A 23,576-nucleotide genomic window follows, 5' to 3' on the forward strand; every position below is an offset into this window, starting at 1 on the left:
AGCAAATGTGATTGTACCTTAGAGCTTGGCTGTAGACAATGGATCGTGTGATGTGGCCTGGATGGAAGCTGGAGGCATGTAGGTAAGTATAGCGGTCAGTAGGTTTCCTGTACAGGGTGGTGTTTATGTGACCATTGCTTATTAGCACAAGGATAAGGGGAAAATGGCCCAAATGGCAGTTAGGTATCTTACTACCTACTGTGCCTTTGAACATCTCTCCTAAATGACTTGCCCAAGATTACACAGCAAGTCAGTGGAAGAATCAAAGTACAACCCACTTCTTCCAAATCCAAATCCCTGGCAATAAACACTGTACCACACTGCCTACTTTAAGGCTATTTCAGTGCTTTTAACATCAGATGCACCTAAACGCTGACTGATATATAACCCAGCAATACCACTGTCTGGATTGCTATGCTCTGCCTCTTTAGAGAGTAGGCACTATTCCACTGAATGACAGTAAAAAGAAAGGCAATTTACACACACGTTTTTCAGCAGTGTTTTATCGTGGCAAACCAGCACTTGGTATGACGTGGACTAGGAGTCATATCATAGTCAAAAAAGCCTTTCACTGACATGTATGGCCCAAAATTCGGCAGTCCCATCTCATCCTTTGCAGAAGTAACATCTACTGCCTTGTTTTGTTTCTCCTACAATAGTTGGCCGCAATACAGATACTCAGAAGTTGGATGGCCAATGAACTAGCTTCTCATGGTCCTTTCGGTATTCACGATGTTATCAGTGAGAGCAAAGGATACACAGAATCCTGAACACAGGTTTTTGCAGTTAACTAGATGGGGGAATGGTTTTCAGATATTTTGTTTTTAAAAAGATTTATTTGTAGCTTTAAGATATCTTATGTGTGTGTGCAGTTAATGATAAAGAGTCTTTGGCCAAAACTGTCCAACCTGAATGCATGAAGTCAATGGATGATGCAGATGTGCAATCTATATTTAGGAGCCTAACTTTAAATTACCCAGGTTTGAAAAAAATTGTCCTGAACTTTTTGGTATTTAATTATTTTTAAAATATTTTAATTCATCATTAAAAGAAAAACTGCATCCATTCTTCTAAACTATAGTCCAGAGGTAGAATGTTATTAGGAAGAGGCCAAATTCACTGTGGTAAGAAGTTCCCTGTTCATTCATGCTTACAGGTGTCTCCTACCTTTTGGCAGGTCAATATATCAATGCCAGCTTTCCTTTGCATAACAACATGAATAATATTATAGCAGGATAATATGTTACAGATGAAAATACTTTATGTCTCACTGTAATCCATTCATTGGTTTATGGATCCAAAGTCCCACAGGCGTGTCACAAATCCACATAATGTCCCTGAGTGCTGGATTTGAATCTCTGACGTAGCTGGAAGACGTGTAAAACCACAAATAGCCAGACAACTCCCTAGAGACCATGCAGCTATGACAACTGAAGAGGCCTATGAAGGCAATGAGTGAACAGGAGGAAAATGAGCAGGGGAAAAGTGTGCAAAGACCACTATATATGCACAAGGGAGATCAAAGTCAAGACAATATGATTCATAGATTCCAAGTTGAGAAGGACAACTGTGAACAGTTAGTCTGACCTCCTGTATAACACAGGCTGAAGATCCTCCCCAAAATAATTCTTGTGTGAACTAGACCATATCTTTAAAAAAATATTATCTAATCTTGATTTAAAAATGGCCAGGGATGAAGAGTCCACCACAACCCTTCATAAATTGTTCCAATGGTTACTTACGCTCACAGTTAAAAAATTGCACCTCCTTTCCAGTCTAAATTTGTCTAGCTTCAACTTTAAGCCACTGGATCGTGTTATACCTTTCTCTGCTAGACTGAAAAGCCCATTATCAACATTTTGTTCCCCATGTAGTTACTTATAGACTGTGTTCAAGTCACCCCCTAACCTTCTCTTTGTTAAGATAAACAGACTTGAGTTCTTTGCACCTATCATTATAAGGCATGTTTTCTAATCCTTGAATAATTCTCATGGCTGTTTTCTGAACCCTCTTAAATTTCCAATATCTTTCTTGAATTGTAGACACTAGACACTGTATTCCAGTAGCAAGTGCCCAATACAGAGGTAAAATAATCTCTCTATGCCTACCTGAGCTTCCCCTATTTAGGTTTCATGGGATCATGTTAGTTCTTTTGGTCTAAGCATCACACTGGGAGCTCATGCTCAGCTGATTATCCGCAACTCCCAAATCTTTTTCTGAGTCACTGCTTCCCAGGATGGAGTCCCCCATCTTGTGTGTATGCCCTTCATTCTTTGTTCCTAGATAAATACATTTCCATTCAGCTGCATTAAAATGTATATTGTTTGCCTGTGCTCAGGTTACCAAACAACCCAGATTGCTCTGTATCAGAGACCTGCCCTCTTCTTTATTTACTACTCCCCTAATTTTTGTGTTGTCTGCAAACTTTATCAGTGATTTTATATTTTCTTCCAGGTCTTTGATAAAAATGTTAGATAGCTTAGCACCAAGAACCTGCAGGATCCCACTAGAAACATACCCACCACCATGGTCCCTCCTTCTCTCCAAACCCATGTGTGTGACCACTAGGCAGCTGGAGCATCACAAGTCCACTCAGTGTAGCATAGTATGCTCCAAAGTGGATTGGCCCATAAATTTTGGGCTTCACAGGGCTTTAAGGCCATGCCACTGAACTCCTCTGAGACCCTGCAAAATCCTCACTGGACAAGAAAGTTTTAACTCCAGAAAGGGACAGGGCCCATTGGAAAAAAAAAACACATTTGTGTGATGGTTGTTCAGAACCAAATAAAGTGATCCACAGGTCCCTGAATCAGTGTACTTTTGCCACAAGTATGCTCAAGAAAACGGTTTCTGCACTTATACATAACTGATCTTGGGAAGAGAAAGGGGCAGGTCAGAGACAGGCAAAATGTTATTTAATAATGCCGCTTTATAACCTGTGTGCTCTTCCAGTTTTATGGACGAAGTTAAAAATCACCCTCTATTAGAAATGACCCTAGACCACAAAGTTCAGATCTGGATCCTAACTTTCCCAAACTTGCAAGCAGACCTAGATTCCAGGTCAGACCCATGTCTAATCTATACCACTATGCCTTTTATGGCCTTTATAATGAATAGCCTCGCTGCGGGATCACAGTACTGGTTTCATTCATATTTACATTGCTATTTTGAAAGACAATGCACATGATTTAAAGAAAGTGTTGGAAACTTTTCAGATTTTGAATATTTTGCCTTTTGTAGTTTACAGCCCTAGTAGACAAATGCTACTTCAGCTTCAAGTCATTTAATTTTTATATGGCTTACTAATAAATGAAAATCAGAGGGACTGCTCATCAGTACTAAATGGAACATACCCATAGGAGGCACTACAGGCAGCCTGCATCTCCCTAAAGCCATGCACTGTGTTGTTTCATGACACTCACTCAACCACACACAATAAAGCTCCCTCTACTCCCTCCCCAGAACCTCCCTTTTACAAAAGCTTACACTCACACATGTAAACAAATGAACAATTGCACTATGTGTCTGGCAGCCTGTAGCTCTCCTTCTGATTCACAAAAGGCACACCCCATTGAAAAGATCCACATGCAGGAAACTCTAAGCAAGCACACATATTAGCAAAGCCTCATTTCCACTTAACACAAGTTGCTTTGGAAACCAATGCAGCTCACTGGGGCCTGTGCCCTAGAAAACCTTGTGCCCCAATACGAGGGTACATAAGAAGGGGTGGACCACTACCACTTCAGCTCCTTTTCAACCACTAAAGAGGTTATTTACCTTGTCCAGAAACTGGAGTTGTTCGAGACATGCATCCCTGGAGGTGTTCCACGAGCTGTCCTCTTTCTCCTCTGCCTCCGAGTCCCTTGCTAGACCTTTGTGACTGAGAAAGAACTGGAGTGGGGGCAGTGTCTCCCTTCCCTATATACCCTTATATTAGGGCACAAGGGTGTCTAGGGCCCAAACGGACAATTCTGACAAAAATCTCTGATCAAGAGTGCATGGGTGCACATATCGTGACATGGAGCACTCATTAAGACATGACCTGAAGAAGAACTAGGAGGATACTAGGAAAGGAAAACCATCTTGATTACATTGGTCTGAGGTCAATTCTGCACCAGGGTTTAAAAAAAAAAAAAAAAAAGAACTACACAAATAAAGGACATCACACTGGCCTGACATAATTGCAGATCCAATATCTTATGTTCCACAAGGGCTAGAAACAAATGAACGTTTTGTATCACTTCTTTTTCTTAGCATATGTGCAAGCTGCCTCAGGTGGCATGTAACCAGGATTCATCACCCAATTCAGTCTGCTGGTTGGCTCATTAACTTCCCCGGCCTGGGCCGGGTACTGACAGGGAGCACGACATGAAAACTGGGAATATCAGATAGTCACGATAGGTTGTGAGATATCAAACATTAGAAGAAAATTAAATTGATTCAACATCTTCCTCTTGCACTAGCTGAATTCTGACATTATTTTGATCATCGGCTACCTGAAGAAAGGTTAGCTCTAGAAAGCAATGCTTTTTACCACCTGAAGGCATGGAAGAAACTAAGCAATCAGATGGCACAAAGTAGTAATCTTCAGGAGTTTGCAAAGATTCTTAGTTATTGGACTAGTATGAATGCTTTCAGGACTAGTACAATTTTCCAAGCAACAGCCCTAAATCACGGACCAAAGAGGAAATATGTTGATTCCCAGCGCTGAGCTTGTGGATTCCAAAGAAACTTACTGACTTCATTCCTATGAAGCACATATAAATCAGTGTCCATGGGCCTGCTATGCTCTCCTCCACTCTGCAGCAAGGAAGGGAGCAAACATGTACAAATACCATCCAGATTAGTCCAAGCAATGGGAAAAAGAGGGCAGGAAAGGGATACATTGTGCATTTTACTCTTCCCCACCCCGCTGTAATCTTGCTGTAGGATTTTGAGCAGCATAGCTGGATGGGGAAGAGGAACACATTTTCCCCTTCAGCAACCTGATGTTCCAAGCTCATGACCTGCTTTTCTGACTTCTTACCGTTCGCAGTCGTCTTGGAGCGGAGCAGTAACTGTTTGCAGTGCTGTGGTGCACTGGAAATCCTCCTGAGTATTAAGGCTGGTCCTTACAAAAAGAACGTCAGCTCCATGGCTTTTCAAATCCCCTTTCTGAGAGCTGACTAATGCTCAGAGATACTAGTGGCACCATGACCACGGTAGCCAGTCATGCTGCTTGAGGAAGGGGGAGTGAAGGGCAATAGTGCATCAAGATGCAGGCACGCAACAGAGATGTCCCAAGACCCAGGGGGTTGCTGTTGGAATTCCTTGGTGGCTCTCATGCTCTGCACGGGCCTGATACCACATTCCCTGCCCCTTTCACACCATAGCTAACCGTTGTCCCATGAGAGAACACAGCAATTCATCCATGCCCTCAACTGTGCAGGTTTCTTACAGTAATTTTCCAACACTTGTATGTGGAATGGAAGAAACGGTTTGGTTTTTCTATTCAGAAAGGAGGCCACAGGATTTTTTAATGGCTATTTATATAGTATGTTCAGGGATCATAGTTTTACAACTGTACTGTATTTTTGCCCTTACTCAGGACAAAAATTCGGTCATTCCTTTTGAATGCGAGCAAAATAAAGGCCTGGAAAATGAAGAACAGAGATGAAAGATGAGGTTCTTCATTGCAATTCATATTTAAACCCTCTTTATTTAGGAAATGCTAAAACAAAACAACACAAAGTAGTCTGAGTGACAGAAGTGCTGATTCTGCTGTTATTCAAATATTGATGCACCATTTATAGCTCTGGTTCAGAAAGGAGACTTTACTGTTTTAACTGCACCAGTGAAGAATGTCACCAACAAAGCAGTTAAGCCAGCCAAAATATTAAAGATAAAATAAAATTAACAGACCTCTGTAAGAAGTCTGATATTCCAGGTGAAGATTTTTAAAATATATAATTGAAAGGTACCTATTTAACATAAAAATACTACTGCAGACTGCTGTAAAATCTGATTACTAATGTCAGTTCTATAACAATAAGAGATTGTATAGGCATTTTCCTACAATCCACTATATTTTATAGAATACCTTTCTTGAGATGGGATTGTATAATATGGTCTCTGATCCCACAAATACTCATGCATATGAATAACTTTAAACATGAGAAGCCTCATTGATTCAACTGGGACTAATCATTTGCATGAAGTTAAACACCTGCATATGAGTCTGCCGGATAGCGTTTGCTCAGGTAGTTAATTTCAGAAACATAAGTACACTACTTTTTTTTTTTTCTTCTGGATTTGCCATTAAAATTTTATGTTATTTTTACTTACACACACACGCACTCATCTATCAATGCAGGTTATAAAGACATCCTGAGATTCAAAAGTTAATAATGATTACATTAATTACAATCGAATTTGTGCCAAAACCTTTTCTATCACTTACCTCAAATCATCTGAGCGTGTTTCAAGATGCAGTCATAAGTCTCTCTTTTTCCCCTCAGCACACTAGACATTGCAGCCTTTTTTTCTGATGTCTCATATTAAAACTTTTCCATTGTGCTCCAGGATACTTAAATGAAAACAAAACAAGAAACACTCAGAATGAAAATGTCACTTCAAGTGGTTGCTAGGTGGCTCAGGGGAAATCCCTGACCTTTCTCCAATGTATATTTTATTTCCTAAAGCAACTGTGTTAACTACCCAGAGCAGAAGCACTCGGATGACTGTTTTGTAGGTTGCACTTTTCCCCCTCAATTGCCTTAAACAACTTTGAAGTACTTTTAAAAAATCATGTTCTCTGGTACACTATACTGTACTATAGTATGGTCGTTAATGAACAAATGAGTACCTCATTCAACAAAATACAAAATTGCATGAGGGAAAGGAAAGAATCACCGTAGATGCAAATCAGAAAAATATGTTGTGTTAAATAACAAACTGCTACAGTAGTGATCGTTCATGATTATTATTTAAGGAAGATTTATGTGACGTTTGATTGACTGCCTAAAGATCCACACAGTTCACTTTGTCACATTCATCTTTTTTAATACTGATATGTGGGAAAATATCAGACCAGACAGTAAATATGTACTACAATATTTTGGAATTTACAGAACACAAGACAGACTGGCTGAAGGAGGGAGGAAAGAAGGGTGGGAGGGTGAGTGAATGAGAGAGAGTGACTCTCTGTGTGAACTCAAATGTGAAATTGCAGAACCATTAACTATAGTTTGTAACCTGTCCTTTAAATCAGCTACTGTACCCAGTGACTGGAAGATAGCTAATATAACGCCAATATTTAAGAAGGGCTCTAGAGGTGATCCTGGCAATTACAGACCTGTAAGTCTAATGTCAGTACCAGGCAAATTAGTTGAAACAATAGTAAAGAATAAAATTGTCAGATGCATAGAAGAACATAAACTGTTGTGCAAAAGTCAACATGGTTTCTGCAAAGGGAAAGCATGTCTTACTAATCTATTTGAGTTCTTTGAGGAGGTCAACAAACATGTGGACAAGGGGGATCCAGTGGACATAATGTACTTAGATTTCCAGAAAGCCTCTGACAAGTACCTCACCCAAGGCTCTTACGTAAATTAAGTTGTCATGGGATAAGAGGGAAGATCCTTTCATGGATTAAGGACTGGTTAAAAGACAGGGAACAAAGTAGGAATAAATGGTAAATGTTCAGAATGGAGAGAGGTAAGTAGTGGTGTTCCCCTAGGGTCAGTCCTAGGACCAATCCTATTAAACCTATTCATAAATGATCTGGAGAAAGGGGTAAACAGTGAGGTGGCAAAGTTTGCAGACGATACTAAACTGCTCAAGATAGTTAAGAACGAAGCAGACTGTGAAGAACTTCAAAAAGATCTCACAAAACTAAGTGATGGGGCAACAAAATGGCACATGAAATTTAATGTGGATAAATATAAAAAGAAAAGGAGTACTTGTGGCACCTTAGAGACGAACCAATTTATTTGAGCATAAGCTTTCGTGAGCTACAGCTCACTTCATCGGATGCATACTGTGGAAAATGCAGAAGACATTATATTTATAATTTTATAATACATATTTATATATTTATTCATATATATTTTATAAAATATATTTATAATGTCTTCTGCAGTTTCCACAGTATGCATAGAATCATAGAATATCAGGGTTGGAAGGGACCCCAGAAGGTCATCTAGTCCAACCCCCTGCTCAAAGCAGGACCAACTCCCAGTTAAATAATCCCAGCCAGGGCTTTGTCAAGCCTGACCTTAAAAACCTCTAAGGAAGAAGATTCTACCACCTCCCTAGGTAACGCATCCGATGACGCATCCGATGAAGTGAGCTGTAGCTCACGAAAGCTTATGCTCAAATAAATTGGTTAGGTGCCACAAGTACTCCTTTTCTTTTTGTGAATACAGACTAACACGGCTGTTACTCTGAAACCTGATAAATGTAAAGTAATGCACACTGGAAAAAAGAACCCCAATTGTACATACAATATGATGGGGGCTAATTTAGCTACAACTAATCAGGAAAAACATCTTGGAGTCATCGTGGATAGTTCTCTAAAGACGTCCAAGCAGTGCGCAGCAGCAGTCAAAAAGAAAAACGGGATGTTAGGAATCATTAAAAAAGGGATAGAGAATAAGACGGAGAATATCTTATTGCTCTTATATAAATCCATGGTACTCCCACATCTTGAATATTGCGTACAGATGTGGTCCCATCATCTCATAAAAGATATACTGGCATTAAAGAAGGTTCAAAAAAGGGCAACTAAAATGATTACGGGTTTGGAACGGGTCCCAAACGAGGAGAGATTAAAGAGGCCAAGACTTTTCAGCTTGGAAAAGAGGAGACTAAGGGGGGGATATGATAGTGGTATATAAAATCATGGGTGGTGTGGAGAAAGTAAATAAGGAAAAGTTATTTACTTGGTCCCATAATATAAGAACTAGGGGCCACCAACTGAAATTAATGGGCAGCAGGTTTAAAACAAATAAAAGGAAGTTCTTCTTCACTCAACACACAGTCAACCTGTGGAACTCCTTGCCTGAGGTTGTGAAGGCTAAGACTATAACAGGGTTTAAAAGAGAACTGGATAAATTCATGGAGGTTAAGTCCATTAATGGCTATTAGCCAGGATAGCTAAGGAATAGCGTCCCTAGCCTCTATTTGTCAGAGGGTGGAGATGGATGGCAGGAGAGAGATCACTAGATCATTACCTGTTCGGTTCACTCCCTCTGGGGCACCTGGCAGTGACCACTGTCAGTATACAGGATACTGGGCTGGATGGACCTTTAGTCTGACCCAGTATGGACATTCTTATGATACGATACAATTTTGATATTCCCCACAATCACCAAAAAAGCATGAATGTTTTTGATTTTAAAATAAGAGATTAAGAGTTACACCAACATGCTCAATCTTCTTTTGATTGTAGTAAAACAATAGGTCAGGTTTACCCTCATGTACAGCCATTTATGACAGGGATGCATTTGGTCCAGTATTTAAGGTTTAAGCTGTCTCTTGCAGTATTAAATGACTTAGTGCTTTGAACCAGCACTGCGTTCATTTTCTCTTTGAGAATCCTTCATCCTATTTCACAATCCCCTTTGGATTCTGGGTATGTTAGTTATGGTTTTATAAACAAATTTTAGAACTGTATTTGGAATTGCTATACAAAATTTATAGCTAAATTCTCCCCTCTGCTACACCTGTGAAACCCCCACTGAAGTCAAGGAAGTTTCACAATGTGACTGAGGACAGAATTCCTGAGCTTACGTGCATTTAAGCCAAACTGTTTGTTTGCTTTTTTTCAGCTATGTCGGACAGGCAGCACTGAATAATTTTTTCCATTGTTTTTAATTAAGAAGTGGAGTCATTATCCACGTCTCTCTATGACTGTGCATTCTTCTGCAAACACAAAGTAACTTTTCCAAAAGTGGTCAGTGATTCAAAAAGTAAAATCAGTGATGGTGCAGCTCCAGTTGTAAAAAATACCGGGAACAAAAACTCATGTACTTCAGAGAGGGCGGAAATACCCCTAAACCCCTTACTACTTTTCTTTTAGTACCTGCACAGAAACGGCATGCATTTCACCAGTCCCTAAAGCAGTTTACATTACATACAGAACCCCAAACCTCCTGTTTAAGTAACTATAGCCTGTTCCTGCCCACACTGGTCTCATCCATTGAAGGCTTATTTACATTGATAAGCATTGATGTGAGTGACTGCACTGACTTCAAGGAGACTACTCTCACTCAGTGTGACTAGGGATTGCACAGTTAGGCCCACTGACCTGTGGGAGCAGGATGAGACCCTTTAAACTTGAGACCCAAATACTGAAAAGCCTGGAAGTTCAAAGTTAAGGAAGACAATCTATCTATGCCTCACCCCACCTTGCAAACAGTATTAATTCAAGACAAAATGTAATGGGCATGAGTTACCAGCGATCAGCCTTTGCTATCAACTTCCTGGCTTCCCTGTGTGTTTGTGTCACAGTCTTTGTGTTATTTAAATGTAAGGGATGGAAAGTTCTATTTTAAGATCTACAGCAACATAAAATCTTTTAATTCTCACTTTCACCTTTATCTTTAATTTTTGTAATAAATAAATAATGTTTATTTACGGCCAGATTCCCTGCTCTGCCACAGACTCCCTGTGTGACCTTGGGCCAGTCATATAACATTTTCAGAAGTGCCCAAGACTTTCAGTGAGATGCAAGCTCCTAAGGCCCAGACTCTCAAAGGTATTTAGACGCCTAACTCCACTGAGAGATACCTTTGAGGATCTGAGCCTTAGTCACTTTTGAAAATGGCACTTAGGCTCCTAAATCACTTACATACTTTAATCTTTCTGTGCCTCAGTTTCCCATCTGTGTAATGGACTCAGTAGTATGACCCTACCTCACAGTGAGGACTTGTGAGGATACACTGAACAAAGATTGTAAGGCACTCCGATACTATGGTAATGGGAACCAGGGCCAAGCACAATGGCTCGGTGATCATAAATAATTAATAAATAAATATTACTAAACAACTACAATATACAACTAAGTAGGTAAGTGACAGACACATTTTAAATAGCACCTTAATCAACAAAGCAACCCACTGAAGTCCAAAAGGCCCCTTGTAGAGCGAGGTGCTACTCAAAATAAGTAACAGTATCAGAATCTGGTCCTTAGAAAATACAAGCTAGGAAACACTTTGCTGGATTGTACTTTTATCAGCACTACTGCCTTTTCCGGAACTCTCTGAGCAAAGCCATCCATGGAAGGCTGAATGGTTTCTGAGTAGTCACAGAACTGTTTTATATAGCTGCTTGAATCCAGAAGCTGGGGCTTTAAGAAAAACACTAAATATCGCGAGATTTCTGATAAAAGGCGTGAGTTGGCAATACTGTAAAGAGTCTTTCTGCTGGATTGCTTCATACTTGCATTTGTCTGAGGGTGTTGTCTGTGCTAAACTGACCAAGATAGTTTTCCATCCCCAGCAATTTGTACTTAATCATTTTAACATGTCTGATTACAATAAAAACCAACAAAAACCACAACAGTAGAAACAAAGAATCAAGAAAAGAAAGAAATTAAACCCCAGGACGCACTACACAGGAAGAGTTTTAGATCATGCCTCCCCCTGTGTGACTGCACAGGGGCCGGGAAGAGAGCGTACAGTGAACTGTTCCCCTGCACAGATGCTCTCACACTGACACAGATAATCCATCTCTAAGTACTGGGGGGAGAGAACGGGTGGGGATGACTAGAACTGCCTGCACGACTTACTAGCTCCAGAGGTGATTCTGGTCAGGGAATGGGCAGAGCCATGGCTCCACTCCCATGTGCATCAGGATGCAGTCAGGGCCAGACTAGGGTAACCCAGAGCCCTAGAGACACTCCCATGCCACCAGAGGAGGGAGAAATTATGACGGCCAGATTGCTCCCCCCAGGCAGTGGTGGGAATGGCAGGAGGGTGCCTCTTCCTCCACTCAAGCAGTGGCAGGGCCCCTCACCTGAAAGAGGGGATGTGCTCTGCTCTGGTGACGTATGTAGTACTCGTTGGCTTCCTCTCTGGCATTAGTGTCTGCTGCTGGTCTTCCCTGCACTGGAGGCTGTCTGCAAACTCAGACATCTGCGGCACTCGGATTCTAAACAACTTTGCAAACGAGAGGACTAGAAAAATACATTCTTTTTAAAAAAAGGCCCTGAAAGCTGCGGTGGTGACTTTATCACATGGCTTTCGCAGCCTAAGGCACACACCTGTTGTCTCCAGGCCTTCATCCAGCCCTGAGTGGAGAGTTTGCTTATCATGTTAAAAGATGTAGCAAGACCTGCGCCACACCATGCTTCTCCTTGTGCCCAGGAGGAGGCGGGATTATGTCTTCAAAGGCGTAATCTTTCCTGACACCACCACTGAGCTGGAGACCTCAGACATGTAGATGGCAGAAATAGGCCTTTGTTTTAGAATTTCTGTGTAGGTACTCCTCTGCCACAGTATCAGAGCATGTACAGCGGGGCAAAGTGGGAAATCAATACATTACAATCATGAGGTCCAGCCCAGTTAATACCTTCATGATTGCTGCCACTGAACTGTCTGGGAGGCCCATGCACCGCGGGATTACAAAAGTTTGCTTGCTTTAAAAAACTAAGTTCCAATATCGGAACCACTGCGCTGCCACCTCCTAAATGATTACTGTCTATACTTCCTATCTGGACAATCTGGTGCCAGAAATAAGGTTCTTTCATAAAACTTCAATATGCACATGAAAAACGGTAAACACTATATTTAAACAATTATAATTGTCTGAGGTAAGTACACACAGATGTTACAGAGAGAGGTAGCGTATTTCGCTGTAGCGAAATATGTTGCACCTGTGTATAGTCTGCATATTTAAATGTAGGGCCCCTAGAAAAATTAAGAAATGTTGGGTCCCTTGAGATGGATTTTGAAGGGAGCAGAGCAGCTATCAGAGCACACTGCCTTGAGGTTCTTCCCTCTCTTACTCTCTGCCTTTAAAAGGAGCTAGCTCAGCATTTAAAGACGAGATCTGTATCTTGAACTCCACCCCACCTGTAGGCTGGCTATGTTAGGCTGGATTTTCAGTAGCATGTGTTTGTTTATCGACAGGTAGTTGTCCACAGAGTGAACAATCTAGCTCACTTAGCTATGTTAAAATAGAATTCTCCTCATGCTATGGAAAACAGGTAATTTTAGCAGAAACTTTCTGTCGCAACACCAGCGATCACACCATTAACATTCTTCAGCTCTCTGGAGCTGACCAGCCTCCAACCAGCAGCAGCATGACAACCAGCAAGAGAAGATAATGCTTTTGGACACCACCAAGACCATTAGTTGCAGTCAGGGAAGCAACAAAAGCCTTAATGTAGAATAACAAGGACCTGAGCACTAGAAGAATTTGTTGGACGTAAAAGGACTATTTAAGCCAAACCCTTTCCTTTAACGAGGAGATAGGATACGGAAGTAGATGAAGTTCCCATATCAGCTGTCATGCCACATATTACAGAGAAGATTTGTAATTGTATAGTGTTTTGTTATTCCCCCGTCATCTGTATTTCCACTTCCTTTTTGTCAGCATGAATCACTAGACAAGAACTTCAACAAATGATGGGATTGGTAATCAACTCTGTGGATCGCTGACAGTCCAATCCAGGAACCCAGGTTTGTCACACTTGTCAGACTGACTCTCACACCTACCCTACTGGGGTAATAGCACATTTTTTAAAAAGATGTGTAGTATAGCATCAAGTACATACAATATCAAGATAATATTTCCACAACACCTCACTATAGTAGTGCCTCCATTTCGACATCTGTGAAACGGGAGTAATGATGCTGACCTCCTTTATAAAGCGCTTTGAGATCCACTGATGAAAAGGGCTATAGAAGAGCTAGATTTAAGTATAAATTATATTCCTTTTCTACCTCCAAACAACCACAGCCACAAAAACTTGCTTAAAAACAGAACACTAGTTGAGTAAAAAATCCTTAACTAATATCTTATTATTATTGACCTCAAATCAGCAAGGAACTTGAGCACATACGTACTTCAAGCATTGATTTCAATGCGGCCACTCACATGTTCAAAATTAAGCACAAACTTAAGGGCTTTGCTAGACCAGGGCTGTTATTTGATAAGCTTAATAAGTGTGTTTGGCATTGTACAAGTCATAGAAGATGACATGGTCATTGGCCCTCACAATGCAAGCTCTCTTTCAAAACTTCTCAATACACCCTTTCTTCTCTGAGGCCTACTCACTCTAATCTCCTCATGGGAATATATACAAAGAAAAAGGAAGAAAGCTAAGACAGAAAAATTATGAAATGCCCAAGACGTGGCTTTTACTAACTAAAGCAATTACATGATCTAAGGCCTGGTCTACGCTACAGAATTAGGTCAACATAAGGCAGCTTACACCATCCTAGCTCTGTAAGTGTTTACACTAAAAGTAGCTCCGACCAATGTGACTCGCACACTACAGCGACTTAATTCCACCTCCTAAGGCGTAGCTCTTAGGCCGATGTAGTTAGGTCGATGCAGTGCCAGTGTACACACTGCATTGCCTACATCGACTGTTCCTGCCTTTCAGAAAGTGTCTCACAATGCCCCACACTGACAGTTCAATCAGTGCAAGCGCTCCTGGTGAGAACTCACACTGCCAACACAAGGAGCATAGTGTGGGCGTGCAAAAGTGATTTAATTACTGAAGTGGTTGCATGTCTACATAACTTAAGTCGACATAACCTTGTAGTGTAGACTTGCCCTAACTGCTGTACACTCTTCTCCTCCCTTCCACTTATCCCAGAAGGTTTGTTACCTTTCCTGAGGGAAGGTCAATATATTTTGTCTGTTAAGCGCTAGGTACACTTACATCACTATATTAGTAGCATTTCAATAATAAATAAAATGATAAAAATTATAATAAACTCAGCCTTAAAATGGAGAGCACTACCCTGAAATCTAGTCAATTAAAAAAAAATCAATAAAAGGAGTTAAAAGTAGTTTCAGGTATTATGCCTGCCCCATATTTTGTGGTTTTACAACCACATTTCCCTAGCTTTAACAATGTTCTTCTCTCCCCTGTTGTGGTGTGAAAGAGGCACAAAAACATCAAGGGAAACTGACTAACTAAATGATTATATAGGGGAAAACTGTGAAACTGACTATACACCAAGTGCTGTCAAAAGCCCAACCCTAACAAACTGGAAAACAAGAGAGAAATCACTCTTCTCCCCCAACCCTTCCATTTCAGTAACAATACATTTTAAGTGCAACTTACAAGGATAGCCAGCAGAATATTCAAGATAGAAGTATGATTTTTTTAAATTGACAGTCTAAGTCTGATTTTATGTCACTTGTTCTGGATATTTCTTTTCAAAATGGATTTCAAGTGCCCCTTCCAAATTTCCTTAAATAGTGCCCCAAAACACTGTCATTTCTCCTCCATAACCAAGGTAATGAGAGAGTCTTTCCACCTACATAACCCACCATACTTGCTGGAAACATTCATCCACCAAAAGATGGAAGAGGTTTCTATGCTTTTTTACCAATGTATTTTCCCTAGCAATAACAAGAGCCTAATGCAAATGTTTTCTACCAAGTTGCTAAGAAGTAGCTGGAGACAAACTCCCAAATAGCCCTGAGGTAAGAGGTAAATCAAGCAGAGTCAATCATTCTCTCTGTTCCTCTGCAGCTTTTCCATTCCGGATTTGTCAGCCATATGGTGACACTAGATAAAATTCACCCCCACGCAGAAGCCAATGTACCACTTGAATCCAATAGGAATACTTATGATAGCCTCACGCTACCTGCACAGGCCTTCTGCTGGCTCTCACCACAGGTGTGAATTAGGCCCAATGTTAACAAGGTCAAATGCAGAGGAAGAGTGCATAGAATTCACAATTTCATTACACCACCAATTTCAAAGAGTCCCTTTTCATGAATGAAAAGGATGAAGGCAGTTGAGAACGTGGCATGCCATAAATATTCATCCCCTATTTGCACAATCCATTTCAAACAAAAGCAAGCTTTTGTTTGTTTTATGACAAAAAGACACTTTTGTTTCTGGATAGTCAATCAATGAGATGTTATTGTAACAGGATTATTTTTAAGACAGATCTTAGGGCCCTATTTCATTGTCTCATACCTCTTAGAACCATCTGAAAGGCTAAACATTAGGGTCCTGAATTTTTTATACCCAACCACCATGAATGCATCTGTAATTTTGCATTCACTCTTCATTGCATACACAAAGTGGAGAGAATGATCCAGGAGCCAGTGCTCTAGGTTGGGACTCAGGGGACCAGGTTCAGTTCCCAGCTCTACCACCAACTTCCTGTGTGACCCTGGGCAAGGTATTTGGTCTCTCTGTGCCTCAGTTTCCCATCAGTAAAACCGGGATAATAGCACTTACCTGTTCACAAGAGTATGGTGAGGATTGAGAGGTGCTCAGATACTATGGTGATAGGGCCCTATAAGTAAGTACCTTAGATAGAAAGTTATGGGAATAGTAGAGGGAGGCTGGATTTTAAAAAGGCCACAAAAATAAAACTAAAAAATCATGTTTGAATTAAAAGAAAGGAAAACACATGCATCTAACATTTTAAAAATTCAGTGTTTCAAAATGATAGTGCCAATTCTATGAGATTACTGAATGTCAAATCTGAGCACAGTTTTGCTCAGGCAGATTTAAGTTGAGATTCACTTTCCTTCTGTTGGTTTGAGGTATTGCATTCTGTATGTGATTACATTTGGTTTATGTGGATTGAAAATGTAATCTTTCCATTGACCCATTTCTTTAACATGTTCAACCTACTATTGTAATTTGTAGTAATATTACATTTCAGCAAAAGAAAGTGGGACAACACTGTTCTTGTGAGAGACAGGAAAAGTGTATCTGTACATCTATATAGTAAAGAATAGATTAGAATTTGGTGTAGTCAAAACAGGGCAAGTAGGTGTTTCGGGGGTTTTTTGGAGACGAGGTGAGGTAAGGGTTTTTCCCCTGGATAGGCTTAACAGGGTGTTTTTTCTTAATATGATTCATAACATGAGTTAGATGGGGCAACGTCAGGAATAGAGTAGGTTAATGGAAAATTCATGATGTTGATGCTTATTGTTATGTACTCCTTTCTGTGTTGTGGCTAATGAAGTTTAAAAATAATAAAACCAGAATTTTTTTTTATGTCTATTATAAATTTTTACAAACACGTGCCTGCTCTTATTAACCTTTTACTGGAATGTACCTTAATCTGTACTGTATTTATTCAGGCCACTTCCCATAAATTACAGAACATTTCTTATGCTACTGTCACCACTCCAACATAGCTTTAATTTCAGAGGCAACTGGTATAAGTTAAAAATTATGGTGTTCTTTTCAACATTCCACATGGTACACTCAGTTTCTTTTCTAGATCTATAGTCAGTGAATGGAATGTAGCAACACTGTCTGCAGAAAACGAAAGTAACCTTAAACCAGCCACTTCATAGGCACGGTTGTTTGAAGCAAAGCTAAGCAGTGCGACTGTCTTTCATTAGTGCAAAACAGACTGAAAAAAGAAAAGTCTCAGCTATTGCTTACTGATGCATTACTAAATAAGGTTAATTATTATTTTCTCTCTCAAAAGGAATGAAATACTTTAAAGGATATACACACACGCATATCCCTATACACACACACATGCATGCCTACATGAGTAATTACTTTTATATTTTACACTATAATGCCTTTTATACCATATTGCATACAAACACATGGCATATATATTTACATGTAATATAAACTGGAATAATTCATTGATTTGTATAAAATTTAAAGCCTTGAGCACAGATTAATAACTTCTAAAAACCAGAAGGGACGAGTATGATCATCTAGTCTGACCTACTGCATAACACACGTCACGACATTTCACCAAGGAATTATCCTTCCCTGCTGTGCAAGTAGATACTGTCAAGCACAATAATTAGCAGTAGAGCATATCTTTTAGATAGACATCCAATTTCAATTTAAAGACTTTAGCAGGTAGGAAATTTACCACTTTCCTGGGCCTTTCCATAGTTAATGCTGTTTCTAATGAACATTTTTTAAAGAATGAAATAATTTTACATTAAATCATTTTCAGAAAGTGAGTGGTTTTCTTCCATCCATATGACGAAATCCATTTAAGAGTTTGTGAGCGCGTGCATGTTTCAGTGAGTGTACACATTAAGAATACAGGAGTACATTAAACGCATTTTTCCTCAGACATGGCACTTTAGAAGACACACCCTTTTTATAATTCTGTCTATACATTTTATAAACTACTCTTAATACTGTCTATTTAAAATAGAGAGAATATATGGTGGCTGATCAGTTCCACGATCATGAAATACAAATATGTTTGTTAGAGAATTCTCTGCATTCTTTCTGGGCCCTCAACAGTTTCTCTCTCTCTCACACACACACACCCCCCATTCTCTCCATTTTACTTCCCTTCAACCTCAAGACTCGCTCACCATTTACTTTGGCTAGGAGGGCAGGTGGATCTTTTTTCAGAGCCAGTCAACACGGCTCTATTAGGCCCCAATCCTACACACACTTACACACATAGGCTTAACTTTAAGGACGTGCGAGTGGGGCTACTGACATCAGTAAAGTTAAGCATGTGCAAATGCAGGACTATGGTCCACACGAGCCAGTGGAGTTACTGTTAACTCTTTGTCCAGAGGGGCTGAGCATGGTGTCTTCTCAGCTCTCTAATCTCCTGCTATTTCAAGGAGCAAGAAGCCAAAAGAGGAAACTGAAACAGAAGGCCCAAACAATGCAACTAGGCCACCATGTTAGTGTGGCACTCAACTTCACTTCTTTTACTAATACTTCCTGTTTCAAGTATTTGTAGTATCTTTTTCCAAGACCACACAGCAGCTGCCTATTACTACTAGAACTTGGTATGCAACAGCTCATGCATATGAAAATGTTCAAGTGCAACAATATACATAATTCAAATAGATTTGTGAGAATCCATCTGATTTCATGGGACTCATTAAAGAAGTCCCAAGCACCTCTGTCTTCTGCCCTAGCAGTTTGTCTTTGTCTTCTGGAAATATTTTACCGATTACACTGAGTTGTTTATGTATTTTAAAAATACAGATTATGCCATTAATCATTCATTATATGACAGTAAACTGAAGTTACTGCAATTATATAACTTCACATGCTCATACTGTATACCTAAGGGAAGCAGAGTCAGCAGAGTATAAAATGAGGTTATCAAATAGTAACTGATTTAAAAGCCAAAACTTGGACTGCAAAGCAATCCATGCTACAAAGCACAAAGCACAAACCAAACACAGTGCTGTCACCAGAATCACTGGAGTTGCCTCTATTGGCCCTAAGTTTGTATGTGAAGGCGAGGAGGCCCTGGGGGGAGTGGACACAGAGGAAAGCAGAGCCTGATATACATTCTTCAGGATGTTTTAACATCACCTAAGATTCATTTCCCACAATCTGTACCAAAATGTCATTTAACCCAAATCTTATTTTAAAATCTACCATCATCCTTTCTCTTTCATTTTCTCCAGGTTGTCTTTGATCTTGCCCAGTTCAGAATGCAAATGGTAAAATTTAGATCTCAGTCCTGCCCACAGATACAAGAGAACGTGTGTCCCAAACACATGAGTGCAGGATCTGACTCTTAGACTGGAGTGGCCTAACATAACTAGGCCCACAGTTGTCAGTTCCATTTCGGAATGACAACCAACCTGAGTCTGACTTGTGGAATCTCCCTTCAAGTCTCATCCCTCATCTGTTCTCATATTAATTCCCAGCGACTCCGAGTAAGTGCCACCACAATCCAAAAACTTGCAGCCATGTCATTTTCTGTATGAAAGTGGCAATAACATTTGTAGCAAAACAGAAAAAAAAAAGAAAAAAAGATCAGAAGATGTGCATGTGAGATTTATACTACTTAGTGTTCAGGGAGAATTCACAGTTTCCCATAACCATAATGACACAGTTTATAAAACAATTCCTTAGATAAAACAACCAGTTTCCTCTCAGTTAGCGTGACATACTATCTCTAGTCATATAAAGTGAAATCCACCCTGGCAAACAGCCAGTACAAAGCCTGTCTAGAACTTAAGCCCCATTTAAAGCCAATTTTGTTGATTTAAAGGGTGTATAAGCCTGTGGCTGCGACACAAAGTGAAAATTTTCTGAAATATTTTATGAAGACTGTGTGTGCCTGGGTTTCCCTCTGAATTTTGCATTGTAAAGAAAAAAAAAGCTTAAGTCTCCTGCTAAAACAGTGAAAGAAGGAGGAGTGTCATAGGGCTGGATGGATGGAATGAATACAGTCATTAAACAACCAGCTGAAACCAAGCCCCAATCAACAGAGCAAACAGCAAGGCAAAGAGACGCTCAGCAACTGAACCATCAACATCGAAAGGCAGAAAACTGCAAGAAGAAGAACAAAGTGGAGGGGAAGAGTGAGTGAAAACAAGAGATGCAGTCCACCACAGTTTGGCCGGCTCACCATGGCACTGGTTTTACCAGACTGGACTACTATGGCTTAACTTTTGCCTCTGTTTGCTAACCTCAGGACTTCCAGATTCTCTGGGCCAGGTGACTAATAAGTGCTTACCTTGTTTTTTAAAAGGCTACCTGTTTCGCTGCAAATATGCACGGACAGTACAAGCTTCCCAGAGGACCCTGGTGTGACCGGAGTCGCTGCATGGAGCGCTGGTGCTGAAGGCCCAGTCTCCTAGCCTTGGAGGCCATGGGACTGGCCCTGTGGAACTGTGCGAGACCTTGGGGGCCAGCATATTAAAGGGGTCACTCCCAGGGAGACTGGGTATAGGCTGGGGGGTAGACCAGACCCTGTGACAAGCTAGTCCTCTGGGATGAATTTCATCCAGGCAAGCCTCTTTGCACAACATAAACCCCAATTTAGCCATCCACTGGGGATGACAAAGAGGGTAGCTGCACAGAAGGGTCCTCTGCACTGCCTGGTGGTGAGGAGGAACCCATTATTGGCCCTGGACAGAGCTGCAAGGAGCAGGTGATTAATTTATGTGAATCCAATGGCTTAAAACTCCTGCACAGGTGCGTGCTGAAACTATAGCCACCATTCCAGCTAATAGGCTGAAGCAGACTGGCTGCTGTGTCCATTCTTCTAATCCCATGCAGTTCCCTGTACAAACTCTGATTATTCTGGATTTGTGCAGGAAGAAGTGAATTCCACCCATGCTGCCTATATAGTTGTGTGTGTGTTTTAATACAGTGGCTTCTGGATGCACGATTATTGTGAAGGTATTATCAACTTTTGCCCTATATTGTAACCATTTTCTGAGATTTATAATTTGAGCATCAAATTTAGATCCAGCCTAAAACTTCTCTGGGTCCAGACAGTCCATAGACATTGAGGTTTGTTTTTAAAAAAATACATATATAAAATAAATAATAATAAAAAAAAGGTTTGTCATTTTAAGTCATATTGTACCCAACTGTCATTTGTAAAACTGTACAGTATTAGTCAGAACTTCTGGTGACAATATAACCCACAAGATTGAAACTTGAGTGGTTTGCACATGTCACCAGAGCCTGGGGTAAAAATGCAGCCTTAGAATGTGGGTGTATTTAATTTTTTATAATCCTTTTGTACCAGCATAAAAGCATTCACTTCACTTACATCAGTTACTCTCTTTCTTAAGATATTGTATCCGTTTGATCTTCTACAAATATCTGTCTCTTTTCTTCACATAAAATAATGCTGGGTACTTTTGAAGACAAAATGTTATGAGAGTATATTACTTAGAGTTCTTTTAAAGATTTCAAGATATATTTTCTAACATGGGCACAGTAGGCAGAACTACAAAAATGTACCTCTTCACTCCGCACAAAACCCCACAGCAGCACGCTCAGGAGGTAGGGCATAATTAGGCAATCTGAAGGCAGGTTTTTTTCTCTGAGGTAACTGGTGCCTATCTGTGTACGAAAACACAGCATCATACTATAAACCAAAATGGGCCAAATCCTCCTCTCAGTTAGAGTGAGGACTCCCCCACTGGTTGCATTGGTATCACAGGAGAGAGAATTTGGCTCAAGGCTATAAATGACTGCAGTTGGTGAGGTTATATCTAGTCCTAATGTCTTTAGGAAGGCCAAATCACTGACTTCTCTAATGTCAGAAAAGATTAGAGAACTGAAATGTCACCAAAGCATAGAATATCAAAACTGCCATTGGAGAAAAAAACTGAAAAGAACAAATTAATTTTGTAAAAAGGCTTTCAGTCATTTTTCATAAGCACACACTGTCCCAATGCAGGCATTCCCCCATGCAAACACACACACAGGATTTTAGTGAAGGTTGAAGACAAGCCTTCAAATGGGCTCTATGAGAAGCCCCAAATTTGAGCCCAGATTCAGCAGAGCACTTACGCATGTACTCAGCTTTAAGCATGTGTTTAAGCCCCATTGACCTCTCTTGGGCTTGAGCACATAAGTGATCTGCTGAATCAAGGTCCATAAAAACACAGTGCAACTCCATTTGTTAATTTGCTTACTGTTTTAGATTAAGGGAACTGTTGTTGAGAAAGATGGAGGGAAAGGGAAGGCATGCAGTTAGAACATGAAAGTTTTAAAGTTTTGCAGAGTCACCACCATCTGGAGCTTTAGAAGAAACCCTGAAGTGACTCCATGGCTTTTCATCGCCTCCAGTAGATTTGAAGAACTGCAAAAGCCTTTTTGGCAGCTTCATTGAGCTGCAAACTGCTCCAGAAGTTCTGTAACATTTCAGCACTTCCTGCGGATTTTAGCAGTGGGCCGGCCTTGCAGCACAAACAGAGATTAATAATTTTCTAATTTATAGTAATAAATAATGTATTCCCCAAAAGTCCATAAATTAAAGCTATAATTTAATCTTGGTTCTGTGATGACACCAGAAACCTTGGATGGAATTTCAGCCTTGTAAACAGCTGGGATACAAATTATTCCTTAAATTATGTTTTGAGAGTTGAAAATGAACTCAGAAATTCTAAAGGAATTACTAGCAAGTAATAACATGTAATTACAACTAGAAAACAAAATTATTAGACAGGTATTATTGCCGTGTAAAATTTGTTGCTGGAAGCAGCATCTCCCATTCCTGAAAAGCCCACTGAATGTATTTCTAGCAAACCAAAAAAGGCTAACAAAAACATAACAGTTCATACCAGACCCCAAACAGCAACGCTGCCCATGATGATAAATAAGGAAGACAAGTCACAGTAGTGTCATAAAACCAAAAGCATATTCCAACTGAAACTACACGCAGTAGTTTACACACAAGTCAAAAGAGTATCCAAAAGGTACACAACAATTATCAGGAAAACAGCAAGCATAAGGTATCAAAAGAAAGCTGTAAAAGCCTGCAACTTTGCATTCATATCTGATGAGAAATCTACTAGACAAACCGAAGTGCACATGACAAAAAGTGGATTTTTTTCTGCATTGAACAAATATCAGCCTTACAGAAAAAACACACTTCAAATAATGCAAAAGTTCAAGGAAAAAAAAAAAGCTCCTTGTAAAAACTCCCACTGCAAATCATTCGAGA

At 40.1% G+C, this 23,576-nt stretch overlaps 1 protein-coding gene across 12 annotated transcripts in view; it reads right to left on the reverse strand.

Moving 5' to 3' along the window:
- ATXN1 (ataxin 1) overlaps positions 1–23,576 on the reverse strand; it is a 280,037-nt gene that overhangs the window by 201,754 nt on the left and 54,707 nt on the right. For 9 of the 12 annotated variants that reach the window (XR_012157326.1, XM_073331971.2, XM_073331974.2 and 6 more), the window contains one exon: positions 6,440–6,565. The exons of 1 other annotated variant lie outside the window; for it this stretch is intronic. The gene's annotated coding sequence lies outside the window, so the exon portion shown is untranslated. Of the gene's footprint in view, positions 1–1,271; positions 1,441–3,777; positions 3,881–6,439; positions 6,566–23,576 lie in introns of all 12 variants that reach the window. 2 more of the 12 variants (XM_073331972.2, XM_073331973.2) reach the window with 2 other exon arrangements.

Source organism: Lepidochelys kempii, chromosome 2, assembly GCF_965140285.1.
Source record: "Lepidochelys kempii isolate rLepKem1 chromosome 2, rLepKem1.hap1, whole genome shotgun sequence".
Taxonomy (NCBI): Eukaryota; Metazoa; Chordata; order Testudines; family Cheloniidae; genus Lepidochelys; species Lepidochelys kempii.